Source organism: Narcine bancroftii, chromosome 11, assembly GCF_036971445.1.
Source record: "Narcine bancroftii isolate sNarBan1 chromosome 11, sNarBan1.hap1, whole genome shotgun sequence".
Lineage (NCBI taxonomy): Eukaryota > Metazoa > Chordata > Chondrichthyes > Torpediniformes > Narcinidae > Narcine > Narcine bancroftii.
Window position 1 is genome coordinate 41,810,595 of NC_091479.1, and position 17,029 is coordinate 41,827,623.

The 17,029-nt window shown below is 46.1% G+C and overlaps 1 long non-coding RNA gene across 1 annotated transcript in view; it reads right to left on the reverse strand.

The window, feature by feature from the left end:
- LOC138745296 (uncharacterized) overlaps positions 1–16,820 on the reverse strand; it is a 34,804-nt gene extending 17,984 nt beyond the window's left edge. The window contains exons 1-2 of the long non-coding RNA XR_011346147.1: positions 16,435–16,820; positions 14,017–14,116 (exon numbers count right to left, since the gene is read on the reverse strand). This is a non-coding gene — a long non-coding RNA (uncharacterized lncRNA). The remainder of the gene's footprint in view (positions 1–14,016; positions 14,117–16,434) is intronic.
- Between the last annotated feature and the right edge of the window lie 209 nt (positions 16,821–17,029).

Sequence of the window (17,029 nt, forward strand, 5' to 3'; positions counted from 1 at the left end):
ATGCAATGGCGGAAGTCATTAATGGACCTTTTAAGCTTGAAACCATTGAAAGATTTGAAATGCGTGATCAAGGTTTAGTCGATGCACAGGATCAACTGCAAGATGAAAATAGAATAATTGAAACATTGCAGATCCAAAATAAAAATTTAGCAAAAAAGTTTGATTATTTGGAGAATCAATCTAGACGGAACAATGTGAAAATTGTTGGTTTGCCAGAAGGCATAGAAGGACCAGATCCAAGAAAATTTTTTACTGAATGGATTCCACGAGTGTTAGGACAGGATAAATTCCCTGAAGGTTTAATACTAGAATGTGCTTATAGAGTTTTAAGAAAAAAATCTTTTTCAGGACAGAATCCAAGATCTGTTTTGATCTGTTGTTTAAACTACTGTGACAGAGAGACAATTTTACGTACGGCTATTAGAAATGCCCAGCAAAGTAGATCTCCTTTGATCGTTCAGAATAATCCTGTTTTCTTCTATCAAGATTTGAGTCAAGAAATTATGTTTCAACGATGCGAATTTAATTCTGTGAAAGAACAGTTGTGGAAAAAAAGACATAAGGCAACATTCAGGTATTCTGCGGTACTGAAGATTTTTTAGGATGGAAATTAGCCAAAGTTCTTTGACAATCCTAAAGAGGTTATGGACTTTGCTCAGTCTCTACCAATCATGCAGTTTCAGGAACGATGTAGTCCTTCAAGGTCTCCAAAGAGAGTAGAGATGTAAGGTGGGATCCAGTTTTTTAAAGGAAATGAAAGCAATGGTGATAGAAATGGTAACGTTGATTTAAAAAAATAAATCTTTTATCTTCTATTTTTGAGAAGAGTTTAAATAGTTTAAATAATGATGATAGTTTAATGAAATGGGAGTTGGTAGAGGGAACTGGGTGGGCACTAGTTTCCAGAAGTCATCAGCTACCTGTGAGTTATCTCACACCCAATATTTTGGGGGAGTTACCTCTTTGGACGGTTTAAACAGGAGGAGGTAGTTGTGACCTCCGACCTGTTTTTTTTTTCTTTTTAATTTTTGGGTTAAGAAGTGAAGGTTTTTATTATTTTTTAAAATAAATATTTTTTTAACTCTTTTTGTTTTCTGATTGTATTTGAGAGGGAATTAGGAGGTTTTTTTTCTCTCCTTTTTTTCTCTTTTTTTGGGGACGTTTTCTCTTTTTTCTTTCTTTTTTAAGAGGATGATGTCACAGAAGATAAAAGTCAAAAATTGAGGATGTTGAATTAGATGAAGAGGAAGATGAGGGGAAAGGTGATAAGAAGAAAAAGAAGAAAATTAAGTACAAATACATTGAGGGAGAAGAGTTTAATAAAATTAAGTTAATTTCGATAGAGAATTTTGAAGATGTTATAAATGAAGCATATGGAGAATTTTTTTAAGAGTTTGAACTTTTTTATTTTTTTATATAAGGGGAGGGGAAGGGAATAAAAAGTTTATCTGATTGTTTTTCTAAAGGATGCTTTTGTTCTCTCGATGAATTATAAAGGAAACTTGGTATTAATGGAAATTCTGTATTTATGTATTATTAATTATGATTTTTTGTATAACAGGTATGTGGTTGATATATGATTTTAATATTTGAACTTAGTTTTAAAGTGGATTTCATTTGTTAAATACATGTATTATGTTTGATTTAAATATATGTTTAAGGGTATTATTTTAGTATTGATATTTTTTTTTGTTGTTAGTAATTTTTTTGTTGTTAAGTTTTATCCTTTTTTTGTAAGTGGGGTTTTTTCTATTTTATTTACAACATTGTTAATTAATTCTTCACTCTTTTTTTGGGGGGGTTGGACTAATTTTAAATTAGATGATTAATGTTGTGTTATAATTATTGGGGGGGGGGTTAATTTGTGTAGTTTAACGATGTAGTATTCTAATTTTTATTATCTTATCTTTTATTATTTTTTTAAATATAATTTTTATTTTATTCATGTCATAAAATTTTAAATAAAGTTAAAAAAAATGACTATGGAAAGGATATCTTTTTCTGCCTAAAAGTGGACCACCACTCGAGTCCCGACACTCCGCATCATCCCACTACTCATCCATAGACCAAAGAAGTGTTGGTGCAGACTCCCCCACAGACACACCTTCACCCTCCCAGTCGGCAACAGTGATGACCGGCACAGAGGGTACCCGGGCTCTGCACTCACCACCTCCACTGATGTCACCAAGCTGGGGAGCCCCTGGACCTTGAATGGCACCCACTGGGTAGGCGGCCACAGTGCCTACCCCTGGCTTCCTACCACCTGGTAGGGCTGCCATTTCCCCACATACGAGGTGCCCTACATCCACTCTCTCGATGACCTAGGGGAGCACCCAGCCTTTGGCAACCACTGCAACAAGAGGGCCTTTACTGCAGCTGAACTGTTCTGGATGATCGCCTTCCGCAAATATGGCACCGCATGGCTCTCCAACGAAATGACCTGGTTGGCCACCCTCCTGGAGATGTTGGCCAATGAGACAGCAGTGTCCCTGCACCAAACAAAGGACACCCTGACCTGAAGAGTTGTGGAGCTGAAGGAGAGACGTATAGTGGCAATGCCAAATCGGATGGTCCTGGACTACTTGCTGGCAGCTGTGCTGTCATTGGCCAGGAGGGCCGCAGCAACATTCCCAAGGAATCCTCTAACATCACCCAGCTGACTGACCACATTCGGGACTCAGTGGCCAAAATTCAAAAATCCAAGGACCAGATCCACCAGCATCACCACCTCATGGGGACCCTGGGGGCCATTTGGCTCCACGAGGGGCATTTGGGTGACTATCGTTCATTGGGGGATTGCACTTATTTTTGTTATCATAGCTATAGTTATTCCATGATGTGATTGTCAATTTATAGGCACCTTTGCATTGCCCCGTTTGACCTTCTTATTACCTGTCGCACTTTATTGGCAAGCAGCATGTCTTCCGAAGGGGTGGATTGTCATGGAGAGGTAGTGTCCACCACCTGGTGGCGCTGCTGTACTCCTGTTCGGTGGACATACTACCTGTCAATCCAGGTCAAAGACTCACTCCAAGCCATCAAGGTGACCCTTGCGATTGGCCCACCTAAATCACCAGGAGCTGCAGTCCAGGCAGCCCGGCTAGACTCAGCCCTGACCTTCACCCAATTGCCCCACCTAAACCACCAGGAGCTGCAGTCCAGGCAGCCTGGCCAGACTCAGCCCTGACCTTCACCCAATTGGCCCAGGTGAATCACCTCGACTGACCCCTGCCGAGCCCCTGAACTTGGCTTCGAGCATTGGCCACAGCAGTCAATGGGGCCCAGCCTTTCCCGAGTGATCGGCCCTCCCAGCACAGTCCCCCAGAACTATAAAGAACCATGTCCCCCTTTGTTCTGCCTCTTTCAACTCATTGTGGCTAGGAAGTAGCACCTTCCACACTGGGTTGGGGTGAGTCTCGAGGTCAGCGAGGAAGAGCCGTGTCCATATCGGTCAAGGGGTGGGAGCTCACAGTATCACCTTGATCCTGAATGTTGAATGTGTAAGTTCATGTAATTTCCCCCAAGCTCTGTCGGTTTCTCCCTCCTAATTAGAAGTGTATATTTACTCCCTGCGTACTCTGTGTATAGAGGTTTGCCTAACATATCGACCCTGTTGTCATGTTTCCATCCCCGATATAAAAGTGTGCTTTGTACCTCCGCTTTGGTCTGATTCTTAACGTTTGGGACCCACATGAACCCGACAACAATGAAGGAGGGGAAGCAAAGTATTTTATCAGTAAATGGAGAGTCAAATTACTAGAAAAAAAGACAGATAGATCCGATCAGAATGTGGCAAGAAATTAATGTAGGTTTATGGAAAAAAGGTAGGGATCTCAAGAAAAACACCAGTGAGTAAAAATGTGTTATTGCCTATGAACAGAGGGAATAGAATATTAAATTTGTGGGAAGAAGATTTTATAGACATCAAATATAATATGGGGAAAAGGATTTATATTAATCGAAACAAAGGTGGAAAGAAGATTGAAATATACAAATTCAAGAAGAAAGAGGGTCAAGATTGTTTCAAGAGTGTTATAAATATGATTTATGTCAATTATAAAAGTACAATTGTCTACATCAATTCTGCTTTACTCCATATAAATTAAATGGACTTATCTCCAATTATTCCGAGAAATGTTTTCAATGTAATCAGGTGATCGGGATTTTTTTTTCCATTCGGTTTGGATCTGTGTAAAAGTGGAAGAATTTTGGAAGGATTTCAGTATATTATTAGGACAAATTATGAAGATAAAAAATCAAAAAGACACAAGAATATTTGTGCTTGGTCAACTTTATGAAGCAGATACAAAACTGAAGTTGGATAAATATCAAACAAACTTTCTGAGTCTAGCAACAGCAGCAGTGAAGAAATGTGCAGCACTAACATGGAGAGCAGAGAGATTTGTAACGAGGGATGGGACATTGAAATGCAAAACTGTGCCACCATGTAACCACATAACCATTTACAGAGCAGAAACAGGCCATGTCAGCCTTTTGACTTCGCAACGGTTCACTAGAACAACTCCACTAGCTCAATCCTCCCATTCTCCGCCAATATCCCACCAACCCCTTCACCTCCATGTACACATCCAACCTTCTCTTAAATGACAGAAAGGACCCTGCTGCAACTATCTCATTCGGAAGAACATTCCATTCTGCCACCAGTCTCTGAGTGAAGAAGCATCCTCTAATATTTCTCCTAAAGTTTTGCCCTCTTACCCTTAACTCATGGCCTCTTGTTCCAACCTTCCCTATCCTCAGGGGAATGAGTCTGTTTATGTCTAGTCTATCTATTCCTTTCATAATTTTAAATACCTCCATCAAGTCCCCTCTCAGTCGTCGACATTCCAATGAATAAAGTCCCAGTCTCCTTAATCTCTCCCTGTAATCCAGATGCTGTAAACCAGGCAACATCCTTGTAAATCTTCTCTGCACACTCTCCACCTTATTTGTATCCTTCCTATAGTTCGGAGACTAGAACTGAGCACAATACTCCAAACCTGACCTCACCAATGCCTTTAACAGCTGCAGCATCACCTCCCAGCTCCTGCACTCTTTCTTTGGCTTGGCTTCGCGGATGAAGATTTATGGAGGGGTAATGTCCACATCAGCTGCAGGCTCGTTTGCGGCTGACAAGTCTGATGCGGGACAGGCTGACATGGTTGCAGCGGTTGCAAGGGAAAATTGGTTGGTTGTGGTTGGGTGTTGGGTTTTTCCTCCTTTGTCTTTTGTCAGTGAGGTGGGCTCTGCGGACTTCTTCAAAGGAGGTTGCTGCCCGCCGAACTGTGAGGCACCAAGATGCATGATTTGAGGCGATATCAGCATACTGGCGGTGGTCAATGTGGCAGGCACCAAGAGATTTCTTTAGGCAGTCCTTGTACCTCTTCTTTGGTGCACCTCTGTCTCGGTGGCCAGTGGAGAGCTCGCCATATAACACGATCTTGGGGAGGCGATGGTCCTCCTTTCTGGAGAAGTGACCTACCCAGCACAGTTGGATCTTCAACAGCGTGGATTCGATGCTGTCGGCCTCTGCCATCTCGAGTTCTTTGATGTTGGAGATGAAGTTGCTCCAATGAATATTGAGGATGCAGCAGAGACAACACTGGTGGAAGCGTTCTAGGAGCCATAAGTGATGTCGGTAGAGGACCCATGATTCGGAGCCGAACAGGAGTGTGGGTATGACAACAGCTCTGTATACGCTAATCTTTGTGAGGTTTTTCAGTTGGTTGTTTTTCCAGACACTTTTGTGTAGTCTTCCAAAGGCGCTATTTGCCTTGGCGAGTCAGTTTTCTATCTCGTTGTCTATCCTTGCATCCGATGAAATGGTGTAGCCGAGATAGGTAAACTAGTTGACCGTTTTGAGTTTTGTGTAGCCGATGGAAATGTGGGGGGGGGGGGGGGCTGGTAGTCATGGTGGGGAGTTGGCTGATGGAGGACCTCAGTTTTCTTCAGGCTGACTTCCAGGCCAAACATTTTGGCAGTTTCCGCAAAACAGGACGTCATGCGCTGGAGAGCTGGCTCTGAATGGGCAACTAAAGCAGCATCGTCTGCAAAGAGTGGTTCACGGATAAGTTGCTCTTGTGTCTTGGTGTGAGCTTACAGTACTCCAAACCTGGCCTTACCAATGCCTTTAACAGCTGAAGCATCACCTCCCAGCTCCTACACCCTACACTATGATTTATGAAGGCCAGCAGACCATATGTCTTCTTAACTACCATGTCTACCTGGGAATCCACCTTCAGTGAACTCTGTACCATAACTCCAAGATCCCTGTTCCTCTGCATTCCTCGACCCCCTCCCCTTAACTGCATAGGTCCTATTTTGGTTATTTTTTCCGGAATGCAGCACCTCTAACTTGTCAACATTAAATTCCATCTTCCATCTTTCAGTTCACTTTTCAAAACAAACCAAATCCTGTAATCCAAGAAAACCTTCCTCACCATCCACAACTCCCCCTATTTTTGTATCGTCTGCATATTTGCTTTCCCAGTTCGCCATCCCCTCATCCAAATCATGAATATAAATGATAAACAACAGGGGACGCAGCACCAATCCCTGAGGCACACTGCTCGTCACAGGCTTCCATCCTAATAGAGAGTTGTCCACCATGACTCTCTGCTGTCTTTCTCCCAGCCACCTCTGAATCCATCTCACTATCTATTAATCCATAGTGATGAACCTTCCTAACTAACCTTACATGCAGTACATTATCAAAAGCTTTACTAAAATTTAAATAGATCTTGTCAACCGCCCTACCTTCATCCACATTTCTTATCACCTCTTCAAAAAACTCAACAAGATTCATCAAACATGATTTTCCCTTCACTAACACATGCTGGGTGCTCCCAATCAATCCCTGCCTATCCAGATATTTGTACATACTATCTCGAAGAATACCCTCCATAACCATCCCCACCACCGAACTCAAACTTACTGGCCGATAATTACTTGGCCTACACCTACTGCCTTTTTTGAACAACAGAACTACATTTGCAACCCTCCAATCCCGCGGCACCACACCCTCCTCCAGTGAAATTTGAAAAATCGCTGTCAGTGCCCCTGCTATTTGTTCCCTGACCTCGCTTAAAGTCCGGCGAAAAATCCCATCAGGACCATGAGACTTATCCACCTTAATTGACCCCAGAAGCTCCAAATCTCTCGCTTTACTAATCCCTATCCTTTCCATAACTAAACCATTTACCTCTCTGATCTTGTATAGCCCAATGTCCGTTTCCCTCGTGAATACAGATGAGAAAAATTTGTTCAATATTTCTCCATCTCATACGGTTCCTGACATAGTTCACTGGTCCCATCATCCAGTCGACCTATTCTATGTTTAACCCTCCTTTTACTGTTCACATATGTGAACAAACCCTGAGGATTCACCTTCGCCTTATTAGCTATAGACACATCCCTTTTTACCTATCTGCTCAATCCCTTGTTTTTTGTATTTGGTGTAGGTCTACCTCTTGTCCCGTACCAACTTCTTAATTTCAACAGAAAACTATGGCTCCCTCAAACCTTTAGTCTTCCCCTTTGGCCTAATTGGAACATAAAGATCCTGTACTCTCAAAATCTCACCACTAAATGTCCCCCAAATTTTCTCTACATCCTTTCCAGGAAAAAGTTCAACCCACACAACTCTCTGCAAATCCCTTCTCATTTCTCCAAATCTGGCCTTCCCCTACTCGAAGACCATCAACCTCGGACCCGACCTATCCCTTTCCATCATTAAGCTAAAGCTAATGGACCCATGATCACTGGATCCGCAGTTCTCCCTAACGCACACCTCTGTCACCTGCCTCATTGCATTCGTAAACAACAGATCGAACACTGCTCCCCCTCTAATTGGCGTCTCAACATATTGCTGCAGAAAGCAATCCTGAACACAATGCTTAGCCATCCTGCCCTTTTACTGACTGCGTTTCCCAATTGATGTTTGGAAAATTGAAATTCCCAACCAACACCACCCTATTTCACTTGCATATCTCACCTATTTGCACATTAACTCTCCTAGCTCCCTTTCTCCATTTGGAGGCTCATAATATACCCCCATAATAGTAACCTCACCCTTCTTATTTTTCAGCTCTACCCACACTGCCTCTCTTGACGAGCCCTCCAGTCTACCTTGCCTCAGCATTGCTGTAATATCCTCCCTGACATTTAATGCCACACCTCCCCCCTCTTAATCCACCAACTCTGTCACATCTCAAGCAGTGAAATCCTGGAACATTCAACTGCCAGTCACAACCTTCTTTCAACCACGTCTCGCTAATGGCCACAACATCATAATGCCGCATGTCAATCCACACCTTTAGCTCATCCAGCTTCCTTACTACGCTCCTCACATTAAAATAAATACAACTCAGGGATCTCCTACATCCTACCTTCTGAATATCCTCCTTTCTACTATTCTCACAATTTTCACTGCAACATCTGTTTACGACTTCCTGCTTTTCTTCCCTCAAATTATTTAAACTTGTCCCTTTCCTTATCCTACTAACCCTCACCCTATAACTCTTGCCCTTTTTCTTTTTTCCCTACAGAGGTTGACACCACACCTCTGCCCACCATGGTCTGACTATCCCCCTCCTCAGTATTCAAGGTGGAGTACTGATTTCTGAAGATTACAGACTCGGGTGCTTGCACATGAATTTGCCCCCTTCCTTTCCTCCTCCTAACGGTAACCCACTTCCCCTCATCCCGTGAGCCCCTGGGCGACCACCTGCCTGTAGCTCTTGTCTACGATAGCCTCATTTTCCCTAACCAGAGTAAGGTCATCGAGCTACAGCTCATGTTCCTTGACCTGGTCCTTCAGGCCACACTCCTTGTCCGTGATGGCCTCACTCTCCTTAACCAGAGGGAGGTCTGGTTGTCTGTCTCTGGATTCTCTGCTCAGAGGATCACCCCGCATTATCCATCAAGTCCTGGTATCTCTGTGTCAGCAGGAATTCCGTGCTGACCACTACCTGATGGCTTTGTGGTCAAAATGTTTGTCTATGAAAACTTTTCCACAAAGGTGATGTGGCAAAGTCTAGCTGACTGGAACATTGCACCAATCTTTCAGAACATCTGAGACAGGTAGATCCTTGGTTCATAGCGGCACTCGATGCCCTTGTACTTAGTTTCCATGCTCAGTCTGATGCAACCTCACACGATGAAGGCCACATTGGTTACGCCCTTAACCCCATTGTCATGGAATATATATTTGGGAGAATCTGGTAAAATTAGAGTAGGTTAAAGACATACACACATTTTAAAACATATTTTATTTGAAATACTGAAGAATTCATATTCAGTTACATCACAGAAACTATGGAGAATGCTATGCACATTTCACAAGTAGCTGCAAATTGAAATGAGGTCATGAAATAACTAGACCATTGTTTTGGTTTGGAGACAGGCTGGCTGGTTGAATATCTACAAAGTGCTGAAAGAAAGGTCACCCCTGGGTTTTGTTTAGCTAAGACAACAGCTTGACAAAGAAGGATAACTTCTGTTGTTTTCTGAAAAAGGTGGGGGGGGGGGGTGGTTTTCAAGTGAGAGAGTCACATGCAATCTCAGTTGGAGTGAGAGAGAGAGAGAAAGGGGTTAAACAAGCTCTCTCAGCCAGAGTGGGCATGGCATTGAAAGCAGTTGAACAGTGCAAGCCAGGAGAATATTGTAGGAAACAGAAATCTCAAGAGTGGCGGATGGCTGGAAGTGCTATCTGTCTGATGTTTCTCTCGGAATAAGTGCAACAGGAAGGAACACTGTGGTAGCCTGAAAGAAAGAGGTTATCATTTGGAAACCCTGATGGGCCAAGTTTTATCAGCGAGACATTGTGGTGACTAATGGTGGTAGCTCAGTTGTGGAAATCCTGGAACAACAAATCTCTCTCTGCAAACCCTACGGAACTTTCTTGAGTGGCAAAGCCTGATGAACTTTATACATGTTCAATTGTGTGCACAGTATTAGAATTGCCTACAACCAATGAACTTGGAAGAATGAGAAGTGAGATTGAACTGTAAACCAAATAACTTTTCTTAAATTTACACACACATCATACACGGGCACTTAGACTTAGAAGGCGATTAAGGTTAGTTAGGTTAATAGAGATAAGTTAAAGTTTGATTCTGTTTTCATATTAAAAGATAAATAAAACAACTTATTTTTAAATAACGACTTGTCTTGGTGAATGTCTATTGCTGCTGGGTTTTGGGGTCCTTTGGGCTCATAACACCATAGTCTGGTGACGTACATGGATCTCCTTCCCACTCCATCCATTTTGGATCCCCACATGAAGAGGGAAACTGCTCTGGTAATCGCCAGGGCAGAGGTATGTGGGATGGGCCACGCCTGCATCACATGCGGCAGTACCGAGAGCACCTTGCACCTGATAACCAGGTTCTTCCCCATTTCTGAGAGGGAATGTCATTCCCACACACCCAATTTCTGGTGGACCTTTACAATCGGCTCTGACCAATTCTTGTTGCATGCCTTGGCCCCTCCAAGCCAGTTCCCCGACACCTTCAGGTAGTCAGATCTGACTGTGAAGAGGACAGCGGACTAATTTACCAAAGTGCATTGCCTCGCGTTTGTTCCAGTTTACCCTGGAAAATAGCATTGTATACTTCTGGGCCCAGCCACTTCCAGACTTGTGTACAACTCAGCCGTTCTCCCAGAACTGTGGGTCTCTGTGCTAGTCCCTGTCTCCTGGAGTTGGGAGTCTCTGCAATGTTCCCCATCTCACAGAGCTGGGGGTCTCTACATTGCTCCCTGTCTCCTGATATTGGTGCTTTGTTCTCCACCAGTCCCACAATACAACGCTGACCCCTGGACGGAATGTTGAATTACAGAGGGATCAGTGAAAATATGGGTAGTTTTGCCAGGGTGGGGTCCATACAGGAGCCTGATAACAGCAGGGAACCTGTGGAAGGGGGATGGAGGGCATTCGATGGTGCACCAGCAGGACACTGCTGAGGGTGCGGATTCCCTCGGGCTCTCGAGGGTAGAAGGCGCTGGTTATTCCAATATTTTAGGTGAGGCAGTGTCCAAATTAGAGCTGGCGCGGGTCAGCAAGGGTCGACATAACAGGTGCCTGGAACTGTCATGAGAATTCTAAGGGCTGGTAGAGGTAGGTAAGGAGGGGGTAGTTGTGTACCGACGAGGGATTGCTGAGTGAGAGGCCACATGCATGGGACTTCGAGACAAGGAGCCTCTGATTGTACAGGGATGGGGCCTGTAAATAGACCCGCAGACATCCAGCACACAGCATCTTTGACCCACTACCATCAGGAAGGAGATATGGAGGAACAAAATTAGGCTGCCAGACAGGGAAATAACTTCTTCCAACAGGCCGTGAGATTGACAATGCAATGCGAGTTGAATGGGTCCGTGGAATGAAAAGGATGAGAGGGATATGGACTGTTTGCAAGCAGCTTGGCCATCAGAAAAGAAGGGCCAAAAGGATGGTTTCGGAGTTGTCTATCTTGTCCACACTTTTGAGTTGAATCCTTAAATAATTCATGACAGGCTGGACTATCATTTTAGATGGAAATTTTAGATTGACACATGCAGCCCGGGAACAGGTCCTTTCAGCCTCTGAGCCACAACCACTCAATTACACCAATGACCTACAAACCCCGGTATGTTTTAAATGGTGGAAGGACCAGGAGCAACTTGTGGAAATGCACGCAGACACAGGAAGAATGTACAACTCCCCAGAGACAGTGTCAAATTTGAACCCGGCTCGCTGGCCCCTTATCAGCGTTTTTCTAACCGCGGCACTAACCTCGCCACTCTCAATTATTCCCAGGGTTATTCCTCCTACTTTCCATGAGCTGTGATTGCTTCCAATTCCAGTGCCCATGTTTCCCTGAGACTCTGACCCCTGCCCAGTGACTCTGTCCCTAATGCCTCTCCCTGGACAGATGATCACCAGTCTCTCCTGGCTCTCACCCAAATTTTCTTGCCCAATTCCACCACCTACAACCCCCTCGTCATGGCCCACCCACTCGCCCACAGGGCCAAGGGTAGCAAGGTGGGGGAAGGTCCAGCCTGTAGTCACAAAGCTTGTCGAAGGACAAGTGAGAGCAGGAGTCCTGGGGCAAGAGGTGAAGGGCAGTGTGTACTGTAGCAGCCAGCTACACAGGGTCACAGCCTCCAGGGTGGGGGGAGAGAGAGAACTGGCTCAGATGGGACAGATGTCCCGGTGCCAAGGGTCAGGGAATTCCCGGCTCGCTGGCCCCTTATCAGCGTTTTTCTAACCGCGGCACTAACCTCGCCACTCTCAATTATTCCCAGGGTTCTTCCTCCTACTTTCCATGAGTGTCTGGGACACTGCCACCGGCAAGGAGACTGGACCACTGCCCTCCCCACATCACCACCAAATGGGGGTCTCAGGAGCAGCTCAGGTTCCAAGGCCTGTCAGTGGGGGAAGGGGGAGGTTTGGGAATTGGGGAGGGGTAGTTCTGAATGGTGATCGAGAGGATCGGTCCAGTGGGAGGACAGACATGACAGACATGAGGGCTGGGGCTTCAGGACAGATCCCGTGGGGAGGCAGGAGCTTTGGGGACCAGCCGGTGGGGGACAATGGCTTTGGAAATGGACCTGGTGGGGGTCAGGGGCTTTGGGGAGAGACCAGTGGGTTTGTCGGAGGACCTGTCGGGCAAAAGAATTAGTGACAGACCAAGTTGGGAATGGCATTGGGGATGGACTCAGCAGGAGATGGGCTGTTGATGGACCCGGCGGGGATGTGTTTGGGAATGGATCCGGTGGGGGATGTTATTGGGATGGATCAGGTAGGGGACGGTATTGGGGTTGGACCCAGTGGGGGACAAGATTGGGGATGGACCCAGCGGGGGGTGGGATTGGGGATGGACTCGGAGGGAGACGGGATTTTGGATGGACCCGGCGTGCACAGAATTGGGGATGGACCCGGCGGGGGACGGTATTGGGGACAGATTCAGCGGGGGACGGTTTTGGGGTTGGACCCAGCAGGGGACGGGATTGTGGATGGACCCGGCAGGGGATGATATTGAGGATGGACCTGGCGATGTCAGTTTTGGAGATAGACATGCTGGGGGATGGACCCGGCAGGGGACTGCCCATTGACTCCGTCTTCAATGCCTCACACCGGCCGGATTATCACCGTTCTCTTTCCCAGGTCTCACCCAAACTTTCTTACCCCAATTCCACCACCTACAAACCCTTGTCATGTCCCACCCACTCACCCACAGGGCCAAGGTTAACTAGGAGGGGGAAACTCCTGGCTGTGGGCACACAGCTCGTTGAAGGACAAGTGGGAGCAGAAGTCCTGGGGAAGAGGTGAAGGGCAGTGTGTACTGTAGCAGCTAGCTGAACTGGGCCACATTCTCCAGGATGGTGGGGGGAGAGAGAGAGAGAGAGAGAGAGGACTGGCTCAGATGGGATAGATATCTGTGTGCCAAGGGTCAGGGGATTCCCCAGCTTTGTGAAGGTATGGGACACTGTCAACGGGAAGGAGATGGAGCACTGCCCTCCCCACATCTCCACTGTCTAGGGGTCCTAGGAGCAGCTCAGATACCAAGGCCTGTGGGTGGGGGAAGGGGAAGGTTAAAGAACTTTGGTGGGGTAGTTGTGATGGGTAATCGATTGGAGAGGGTCCCAGTGAGGGAACTGGTCTGGTGGGAGGACAGACCTGATGTTGGGCCTTTGGATACAGGTGAATTGGCGTGGGGGACGGGGACAGGGACTTTTGGCTGGGCATGTTGTGGGACAGGGGCTTGTTGAAAGCCCTGGTGGGAGACAGGAGCTCTGGAGACGGTCCAAGCAATGGGTGGAGCATTGGGGATGGGCCCAGTGGGGAATAGGGGCTTTGTTGACAGGCCTGACAGTATTTTGGGGATGATCTCAGCAGGGGGAGGGGTTTGGGGACAGGCCTGGTGGGAGATGAGGGCTTTGGGGAAGGGCCAGGTGGGTGACAGGGGACAGTATTAGGGAAGGACCCAGAGGACAAACCACCCCTGGAGCTCTGGTTCACCTCGGGTCACTCACCTTGGCCCACGGACGTGCTTTCAGAGATCTGCGGGAAGCTGAATTCGTTGCAGTTTGGGTTCATCTCCCGGATCTGCTCCCTGGATGACGTCCGCCACACCTGTTGGGACAGAAATCACCTTCACTACTGGCTCGGGGTGGGGGGAGCAGGAGGGTGACAAAGGGAGGGAATGCAGTGTATGTGTACCAGGTCATGGACATGGGACGAGCCCTAGAACTGGGGTAGTGGTGAAGGCTGAAACGTTAGGGGCATTTAAGAGGCTCTGAGTCACGTGGATGAAAGAAAAATAGAGGGTTATGAGGGAGGAAGGGGTTAGTTATTTTTATTTTGGTATGAATACATCGGTCGGCACAACATCGCGGGCTGAAGTGCTTGTACTGTGCTCTCATGTTCTATGTTAAACGTGTCCTGTCAGTCTTTCAGCAAGCGGATATGTCGGGGAAGGACCGCTGCCGACTGGCATATTCCAGGCTGCAGGGGTAGATGCTGAGGGATGCACGGAGGCTTGGCATAGCCAACACGAAGGCACTGTGGGGATGGATCATAATCCTTCCATAACCGTGCACTGAGAGGCTGAGACCAAGGGGAACTCCTCCAACAGCAGAGGGGGGCAGTAACCACACGGTATCAAAGTGGTGGCAATGAAGGTAAACAGAGACGTATGCAGCAATGTGCAGTGAAGGGAATATCTGGATACAACAGGAGGAGGAGAAAAGACTTGGAATGGTCTTCCTCTTTGGAAATAATTTGTAAATAAAGTCTATTTTGCGGGGTTGGGGGGAGGGGAAGAGAAAAGCCCTACTCAGTCAACTTTGCTTCATGAGATACATTCTCCGATCCAGAAAATCTATTCTGCACCCGCTCCAGAGTACAACATCAAATTTATTACCCTTGGATAGCACAAGTACGACCTGATAAAACAGAGTTCTTGGGATAAACATACGCAAACACACAACCAAGCCCTCACACAACAGACAAATGATACATGAGCAGCACGTCCAGAAAAAATTACTCGATATTGTTGAATAAATAGCAGAGTCGAGGAGTATTTGTATGAGCAGCTCATCAATCGTTCCACGTTCTCCCTGCCTGGAGGAAGAGGCTGTTCCTGGGCCTAGTGGTACTGGCTCTGAAAGTCCTGGATCTCTTTCCCGACGGGAATAGCTGGATGATGCTGTTGGCCGTGTGAATGGGTGCTCGATGATTTTGTCAATGATCATAGTGGATCACATTGATATTTGGGGTGGTGGGGGGGTGGGGCAGGAGGGTGTCCCCAGTGTTGCTCTAGCCCACTTTACGTCCTGTGGATTGACCTCTGATCATTTTTTAAAAATATTATTTATAAATAAAATCCACAAAGAATTCACAAAATTAATAATAACACAAATAATATATAAATACACTTGTCATAGTTAAAAGAAAGAATAAAAAAATCCCCCCCCCATTAAACCACCCCATCTCCCCTCCATCCCCTTTCTAAAAGAAAAAGAAGAAAAATGAGGACAAGGGACCCCCAACAGGAGAACCAATTACTTTAACGTTCCTTTTCAAAAACTGAGGCCTTAAGGAGAAAGGGAATGTTAGAGCCACCTTTGTAAATATGGGGTCCATATTCTTCCACAATATATGGTTGAGGCGGCCTGCTCACCAGGACGAAAGCCAGTACACAAGATGGATGACGAATGCGGTGACTACACAGATCCTGCGGCAACCAATCATCTTCGTCCCAGGTGACATCCCGCACAGTGGGAAGCAATGAGCAATGACGAGAACACCCACCAATCCGAGGCTGGCTTTGCCATCTCGAAAGACCTGTCATCAGTAGCGGGAGAGTATATAAGCAGAGCTGCCAGTTCAACGAACCAGTCTTCGACTTCGACTTCACGGGTGTGTATCATTCATTCCACACATCATGGTGAGTGTGCTGGATATCGGTGCAAAGGAAGAGACTTTCACCATTGACCACCTCAAACCAGCACATCTGGACATTAGCAAATTCAGTCCCCACGACCCAGATATAGGCGACCGAAAGCAGCGAACAGTGCTGGTTCTAGGGAGGTGGGGCATCATGCTAACTGGGATGCCACCCTGTACACAAGATGGCCGACGAATGTGGCAACTGTTCAGAGTCCATGGGGACCAACAACTTTCATACCAGGGGACAACGCACACGGCAGGAATCAACAAAGAAGGGAACACCGAACAATTGGAGGCCGGCATGGATGTGACATCACTCCAGTCGACAGCAGCAGGGAGAGAATAGAAGCAGAGCTGCGAGTGTAATAAAGGAGTCTTTGACTTTGAATGTTTGGGCGTGTGTCCGCCTTTCCACCCATCACAGTAGCGCGCACGCTCTAATTTCACATCGAATGGTCTTGCTCATCTTACATCGGGAGTCACGTGTACAGTTTCCTTACCTGAAGCATGAGAAGTGCACAAAGATCGTCAGATTTGTTTCTGGGGTGTTTTAAGCAGGTGATAGAAGGAAAGTTTGAATGTGGATCTCTTGGTCGTTGGTAAAAAGGGAGATGACCTTACAACATTATGAGAGGACACAGCAGCACGGATCGAGAGAGGATAATGCAAAGGAGCCGAACACCAAGTGTCACAATTTCCCAATAACCGATCAGCTGCTTAGACTTTAAGAAATGTCTTCAATGAAAATGTAATATCCTTGGAATTCTCTCCGCTTTTGAAGGTGCATTTGAAATTGGGATCCGTGGACTTGTGATGAGTTTATTGCCGTACCCACTCGTAGAGGGATCATATGCATTGAACTTAGATGTAGATACTTTGAAAAAAGTAGCAGACATTAAATTGGAAGCGGTAATAAATATGAAGGAAAGATTGAGAATAAATAGTCTCCCTTGCAGTTGGGGTACAATGTATTGCTTGAGATCAGAGGAATCCTGGAGCCAGGACAAAGTGATCCTGTGTTTCCCAAGGATTTGATTGTTGTTGGATTAGTAAAAAGTGGAAGGGCCGAAGGGTCTTCTGATCCTTCGACTGCTT